Raw genomic sequence first — 8,413 nt, 5'->3', positions numbered from 1 at the left:
GGACTGCCTGATGACCTGACTGCAGCCATGCCATAAAATGCTTCATCTTGAGCCAGTACTGAAAGTTTGTCCCTGTGAGCCGTGAATGACACCAGGATTCCTGGCCTGCAGAGAGGAATTCGATCCAGGGCCAGCGAGGAGGCTTGATCTCTCAGAGCTTCTGTGTAGTAAAGTTTTATTAAAGTATGAAAGAGATAGAGAAAGCTTCTGACACAGACATCAGAAGGGGGCAGAAAGAGTACACTCTTGTTAGTTTATAGCAAGAAGTTATATACCTATTGAAAAGTGAAAAGTGAAAGTGAAGTCACTCAGTCATGTCCGACTCTCTGAGACCCCATGGATTGTAGCCCAGGGAATCTTCCAGGCAAGAGTACTGGAGTGGGTTGGCATTTCCTTCTCCAGGGGATCTTCCTGACCCAGGGCTCAAGCCGGGGTCTCCCACATTGCACGCAGAGGCTTTACCTCTGAGCCATCAGGGAAGCCCTATCAGCAAGCTGCTCATTAGAGACAGGAATGCCTCAAAACTGAGAGAGTGGCACCAGGCCCCTCAGGCACAACATGCATTTGGAGATAGCATTGGCACAAGGTGAGTCATCCTGGGCCATAAAACAATTGACATGAATCTTGAAGAAAGGCTGGTTTCCAAACAAATACATAGTTTCATTAACATAGCTTAAGTGAACATTTCCATGAGTAAAACATACTGGTTTGTTGAGCCATTATCCCCTCTGAGTCTTGGGTGGAACCTACTTGAAGAAAGACAGAGTTTAAAGTAAATAATGAAATAAGTTCAATAACATTGCTTAAGAGAAATATTTCCATAGGAAAAACACATTGCTTAACTAAAGGTTTGAGAAAAGTTAAGTTCAGGTGGTAACAGGTATCATCATGGAAATCTGGAATTGTAAAAGAATCCTCCTTTTACTCTTGTATATAGAAGGGAAAAAAAGCCTGACACTTGTTGTTTGTTTCCTCCTGCCCCTTAAGAGAGGAGGAAAAAAAATTCTGACACTTGCCCGAGTCCACAGGTCAGAAATCAGAGGAGGTCCAGGCAGTGCCAGGGGTCAAGGTGAGTAGGTTCCCCTGAGTGTGCACCAGTGACTACCCGTCCCAGAACAGAGGGGGCCCCAGAAGGCCCTAATCCCCAACTGTGCCAGCCCTTCAACCTCAAGCTGTGCTGGCTGCCCCCTGGGCAGCCACCTCACATCCTCCTTTGGGTAGCCAGGGTTCAGAGTGCTCAGGAGGAACTCCTCTATGAGGTCCGAGAGCACGCCTCAGGCGGAGACCTATAAGTGGCCTGAGTCAGACCACCCACGGTGGGTTTCTCAGCCGAGGCCACTGACAACCCCCCTCTCCCGCAGGCCCATGGTCCCCATCTGTCCCCCTGCTTCACTCCTATCTGCAGTTCGACCCCGGTGATCGTGCCTGGGTTGCATGAGCTCCACCAGCCTGAGAGACTCTTTCAGGATCCAAAGGGGATGAGGGTCTGATGCAGGCACACTTCATTTTGGGTGAGGAGGAGGAGGAGGTGGAGGACGAGGAGGAGGAGCAGGTGGAGGACGAGGAGGAGGAGCAGGTGGAGGAAGGAGATGCAGCTTCCCCCTCCTCCTCTCTCCTGGTCTGGGGCACCCTGGAGGAAGTGGCTGCTGCTGCAACAGCCAGTCTCCCCCAGAGCCCTCTGGGTGTCTGGCCCTCTGCCACTGTCACGGCTGCCACTCTAGGGAGCCAATTTGAAGACCATGGCCTCAGTAGGCAAATTGAAGTATCAGGAAGCTCACGTGACCAGGGAGGTGACAGGCCCTTGGTCCGAGATGCACTACGGATGAAGAAGAATGAGCTGGTATGATTCCTGCTCAGCAGGTATCTCGCCAAGGAGCCACTCACAAAGGCAGAAGTGCTGAAGAGTGTCCTCCAAGATTACCAGGACTACTTCCTTGTGGTCCCCAGTCAAGCCTCAGAGTACCTGCAGCTGGTCTTTGGTTTGGAGGTGAAGGAGGTGGACCCCAGTGAGCACACCTATATCCTGGTCCCCACCCTGGGCCTCACCCTCAAAGAGATGCCGAGGGATGGGCAGGGGTTGCCCAAGGCCGGCCTCCTGGTGGTGATCCTGTGCCTGATCACTGTGGAGGACAACCATGCCCCTACAGAGGAAATCTGGGGAGCACTCAGCAGGATGGGAGTGTGTCCCGGGAGGGAGCACTACATCTATGGGGAGCCCAGGGAGCTGCTGACCCACGTGTGGGTGCGGGAGGTGTACCTGGAGTGCCAGCAGGTGTTTGACGGTGACTCTGCTCGCTACGAGTTCCTGTGGGGTCCCCGGGCCTATGCGGAGACCGGCAAGTTTAAAGTCCTGACGTATCTGGACAGAGTCAGTTGAAGGGGTCCCAGCTCCTTCCAGCCCCTCTGCAGAGGCTGTGAGGGAGGAGAAAGGGGGACTCTGAGCCAGAGGAGCAGCGAGGTTCCTTCCTGGCCCACGTCCAACACCTCGTCCGGCGGGGCAGGAGGGGAAGCTGATCCTTCCCTCTGTGATTGAAGAGGGAGCGGTCAGCCTTCTCAGCAGTGAGAGCCCGGGCCCGTTGGGGGAACCCAGTGTGTGGCATCTTCGTGTTCCTGTTCTCTACAGTGACATGGAGACTCATCTCTGTTTTCTTTAGGAATTTTTCAAATGTTATTCCTTTCGATAGAAGACACTGTGTTCCAGTTTCTAACTATGTCAGTGACGTTGATCACAGTGTGTGTGTACTTTGCCAGTTGAAGAACAAGAATTTTCCTGTTTTATAAAAGAAATTGGAAATGCTTTCATTTTATTTCGTGGTCCTGCACAGAATAACATGGAATTAGAGTTAGAATGATTTTGGAAATGTGAATTTATTTAGCAGTGATATAGTTGGTGGAAGAATTAGAAAATAAAAAGTGAGAGTGAATTCTTTCTTCTTTTACTTTTTGTGTGTCATTTTGTACAGCTAAGGGATCTTGGTTTGCTTGGATTCGCCTGGGTTATCTAAGGAAGTAGCAATTAATCTGAGTCAAGCAGCCCACTCCTCCCCAGCTCATTTATTCCAAAGACCTTTACAGAGCCTCTGCTCCATGAAAAGCCCTTGTTAGCAGTGGGGACACTGGGAGAAGCAGGACACCCCCACACCTGGAGCGATGATCTAGGAGGCACAGTCACATGAGGTGTGTTGTGGGAGTGAGGGGAAACTCTGAAATGGGACATTGCTGTGAGGTGTCCTCTTGGATCTTGGATAAACCCCAGAGAGATCTCTTTCTGGGGTAGGATGGAAGAAGTCCTGGCTCATGTTGCATTGCTGCTGACCGCAGGGATTGAGTAGGTGTTTTCTATCCCATATCTGCTAGGCATCCTGCAGAACTCAGGTCACACACCCTTGCAGTGATGCCCAGAAATCGGTGTTAAGTAGCTTTTAATTATCTTGACTGTAGTTGGGCATTAAAATCAAAGACTCAAACTTTGTTGGTAGAGCAATGATGAAAAGTAAGGGTAGGGATGGAAGACCAACTGGGACACAGGCAAAGAGTGGTTCATGCTTCTATTTCCTGGAGCAACTTGGGTCCTGCTAGAACACTCCTCCACACCCAAACTTCACAGGTGCTCTAACTGGAAATGGAGCTTCCTAGGTAGTTCATATGATGAAGAATCTGCTTGCATAGTGGGAGACCCGAGTTCAATCCCTGGTCAGGAAGATCCCCCTGGAGAAGGACATGGCAACCGACTCCAGTATTCTTGCCTGGAGAATTCCGTGGACAGAGTAGCCTGGCAAGCTACAGTCAATTGAGTGACAGAGTCAGACATGGTTGAGGAACTAACCCTATAGTATAAGTTGAAAATTTTCTTAGTGTATTTATGAAACATCCTGTTTGCTACTGAGGAATTCCACATCCTCACTTCAGTTCAGAAACTCAGTCGTGTCCGAAAATTTGCGATCCCATGAACCGCAGCACACCAGGGCTCCCTGTACATCATCAACTCCTGGAGTCCACCCAAACCCATGTGCATTGAGTCGGTGATGCCATCCAACCATCTCATCTTCTGTAGTCCCCTTTCCTCCTGCCCTCAATCTTTCCCAGCATCAGGGACTTTTCAAATGAGTCAGCTCTCCACATCAGGTGGTCAAAGTATTGGAGTTTCTGCTTCAACACCAGTCCCTCCAATGAACACCCAGGACTGATCTCCTTTAGGATGGACTGGTTGGATCTCCTTGCAGTCCAAGGGACTCTCAAGAGTCTTCTCCAACACCACAGTTCAAAAGCATCAACTCTTCGGAGCTCAGCTTTCTTTATAGTCCAACTCTCACATCCATACATGACTACTGGAAAAACCATAGCCTTGACTAGATGGACCTTTGTTGGCAAAGTGCTTTTGAATATGCTATCTAGGTTGGTCATAACTTTTCTTCCAAGGAGCAAGTGTCTTTTAATTTCATGGCTGCAATCACCATCTGCAGTGATTTTGGAGCCCAGAAAAATAAAATTAGCCACTGTTTCCATTGTTTCCCCATCTATTTGCCATGAAGTGATGGGACCAGATGACATGATCTTAGTTTTCTGAATGTTGAGCTAAGCCAACTTTTTCACTCTCCTCTTTCGCTTTCATCAAGAGGCTTTTTAGTTCCTCTTCGCTTTCTGCCATAAGGGTGGTGTCATCTGCATATGTGAGGTGATTGGTATTTCTCCTGGCAATCTTGATTCCAGCTTGTGCCTCTTCCAGTCCAGCGTTTCTCATGATGTACTCTGCATATAATTTAAATAAGCAGGGTGACAATATACAGCCTTGAGGTACTCCTTTTCCTATTTGGAACCAGTCTGTTGTTCCATGTCCAGTTCTAAATGTTTCTTCCTGACCTGCATACAGGTTTCTCAAGAGGCAGGTCAGGTGGTCTGGCATTCCCATCTCTTTCAGAATTTTCCCACAGTTTATTGTGATCCACACATTCAAAGGCTTTGGCATAGTCAATAAAGCAGAAATAGATGTTTTTCTGGAACTCTCTTGCTTTTTCCATGATCCAGTGGATGTTGGCAATTTGATCTCTGGTTCCTCTGCCTTTTCGAAAACCAGCTTGAACATCTGGAAGTTCACGGTTCACGTATTGCTGAAGCCTGGCTTGGAGAATTTGGAGCATTACTTTACTAGCATGTGAGATGAGTGCAATTGTGCGGTAGTTTGAGCATTCTTTGGCATTGCCTTTCTTTGGGATTGGGATGAAAACTGACCTTTTCCAGTGCTGTGGCCACTGCTGAGTTTTCCAAATTTGCTGGCATATTGAGTGCAGCACTTTCACAGCATCATTTGGTAGGATTTGAAATAGCTCAACTGGAATTCCATCACCTCCACTAGCTTTGTTCATAGTGATGCTTCCTAAGGCCCACTTGACCTCACATTCCAGGATGTCTGGCTCTAGGTGAGTGATCACACCATCATGATTATCTGGGTTGTGAAGACCTTTTTTACAGTTCTGTGTATTCTTGCCACCTCTTCTCAATATCTTCTACTTCTGTTGGGCCCACAAGTCCTTGATTAATGGCCAATTACAAAAGAAGGTATTTTAAAGCTCATTAACACCTTGGGTTCTGGATCCCCGGTACCAGGAAAGAGAGGGTAGTTCCATGGATTTTTTGGGCATCACTCCAAGGGAGTGTGACCAAAGTTCTGCAGGATTCCTAGAAGATATGGTGTGGAAAACACCTCCTTTGCCCCTGTGGTCAACAGCAATGTGACAAGTGCTGGAAGCCAGTGTGAGGAATCCCGCCCATTGCAAGGTCATGAGGAAGGAAGCTGACATACGCAAGGCGTGATCAGACGTCAGGGGCCCCCCTGGAAATTCCTAAGCATGTACCCCAAAAAAAAAAAAAAAAAAAACAAAAATCTGCCGGCCTTTGTACTCTGCTTTTCCACTTTTCTGATATTCTCTGGAAAAAAGTCAACTCAGAGCTTTAGTCTTCTGCATTTGAAAGGGATGTTTCAGTTAAACCCCCTCTGATTGCTCTCTAGCTTGCCTAACAGGTTCCCCGGACCTCTTACAGCTTGTGAATTGCTTACAGACCCCCAACTGCCAGAGGCACAAAGCTTAAAAGCCTCTTAAAGATACAGAGCCTTTTCTAAAGAGTTAAAAATCATATTGGTGATGGGTTTTCACTGTTGACTCAATGATTGTTGCCAGGCCTCCATATTCTTTATCTTTTAACACCTGAAGGATATTAATCAATGTAATTGGGATATAGAAAAAGGAATATAGTAATTTTGATGTTAGCAACACTAGACTTTTGAGTTAATTACTTTTCCTTTGTTATAAATCACTGTACTCCTTTCACTTGTTATAAACTGCTGTATCTTTGCTATGTAAGAATGTAACTTTATTTAGTGCTTTCTGAGATTGGCACCAGACTTTGGGAAGATCAACACAAATAAGTCTTCTAGTTAACAAGCCCTTATCAGAAAAAAAGGCTGTAAAATGTTAATTGGCCCTTCTTAGCCAGAAGATGATGTAAATCACCTAAGACTTGTGTATACAATTAGGTATGCAGAGAGAGAAGCCTGGTTGTGATAAGAGTCTGGACTGCTAACGCTGCATAACTTTGTGTTACCCATTGATCCCCATGTTTTATCAAAAATATAAAAAGCCTTCTGAACAATAAAGGATTGGACCAGTTTCTCGGACTAGTCTCTCGGCCTAGTTTCTTGGGAATCTGGCTCCCCCCTGTGTCTCTTTCTCTCTCCTTTTCTCCCTTTCCCTCCCTCTGCTCTTTACTCTAATTTCAGGCTGAATTCCCATCTGGGGCGCGGAGGCTCACCAAGTCTACTTACTTGCCCTGGCTGTTAAGACCCGCGCAAAAGGGAGCCTAAGGCGAGGCACCCTTAGATATTCAAGCGAGCGCTGGTGGCCTAATGCAGATGGTGCAAATTCCTTGTCTGGAATTTTATTGGTCTTCCGTGTAATCCAAGTTATTCAGCCCTCTTCCTCCACTTAATTTTCCTACTACACTATTTCTTCCTAATCTAATCTTATATTAATAAATAAATAAGTTTTTTCCTCACCAACTCCATCCACCCTTCAAATTCCCTGGATCCACCGGGGCTGGACCCCAGCAGACAAGAGCCAGGACCCCTTTCCTTCCTGCCCCAGAAAGAGATCTCTTTGGGATTTATCCAAGATGCAAAAGGATACCTTACAGCAATGATCCCTTTCAGACATTCCCATCACCCCTAAGGCACAATGCAATATTGAGGGGTGCCACCATGCAGCCTCATCACAATCACCTCTCACAGAAAGAACCCAACTTCCCAAAGCCCCAAAGCACCCTGGTTCATGCACCAACCCCAGGGTGCTCCTCCTGGAGCCCCACCTTGTGTTGCCTTGTTCTGTGGGGCTAGGGGACGTCTCTCCAGCTTCCTTGTGTGGCTCTTGCTCAGACCATCGCTTGAGGTGTGGGTGTGTCCTGCTCCCTCTTGTGTCCTCACTGCTAACACAGCCTTTCAGGGAGCAGAGGCTCTAAAGGTTTTCAGAATAAATGAGCCAGTGGGGAAGGCTCAGATTAATTGTCTGCTACTTCCTTAAATAACCCAGACAAATCCAAATAAACAGAGAAAACTTAGTTTTTGAGAGTGATAACCCAAAAGGACAGAAACATGAATTCACTATGATCACCTTTATTATTATCTAAATCTTCCCCCATCAATATTGCTGCTAGGTAAGCTCACGTTTCCAAAACAGTTGTAGTTCCAATGTATCCCTTTCAGGGTCACAAAACAAAATGGAAGACTTCCCCATCTCTTTTACAAAAGAGCAAACTCTCTTGTACTTGAACTGGGTAACTACAAACATTTTGATCATCCTCACTCACAAACTAAGACATTAAATGTTATTTAGCCTTCTATTCAGAGAAGGCAATGGCAACCCACTCCAGTACTCTTGCCTGGAAAATCCCATGGATGGAGGAGCCTGGTAGGCTGCAGTCCATGGGGTCACGAAGAGTCGGACATGACTGAGCGACTTCACTTTCACTTTTCTCTTTCATGCATTGGAGAAGGAAATGGCAACCCACTCCAGTGTTCTTGCCTGGAGAATCCCAGGGACAGGGAAGCCTGGTGGGCTGCCATCTATGGGGTCGCACAGAGTCAGACATGACTAAAGTGACTTAGCAACAGCAGTAGCAGCAGCCTTCTATTAAACTATCAAAGTTTGAAATTTTTCTAAAGAAAACAGAGATGAATCTCCATGTCATTGTAGATAGAGGAACACAAAGATACTACACAGCGGTTCCCCCAGCTGGCCCGGGCCCTCACTTCTGAGAAGGCTGACTGCTCCCTCTTCAGTCACATAGGGAAGGATCACTTGGCTGCTGCTCTGGCTCAGGCCCCCTCTTCCTCCTCCCTTGCAGCCTCTGCAGACAGGGGTAG

The sequence above is a fragment of the Budorcas taxicolor genome, chromosome X (genome assembly GCF_023091745.1).
Source record: "Budorcas taxicolor isolate Tak-1 chromosome X, Takin1.1, whole genome shotgun sequence".
Lineage (NCBI taxonomy): Eukaryota > Metazoa > Chordata > Mammalia > Artiodactyla > Bovidae > Budorcas > Budorcas taxicolor.
The sequence above is the reverse complement of the archived record's forward strand: the minus strand, read 5'-3'. Positions refer to the sequence as shown.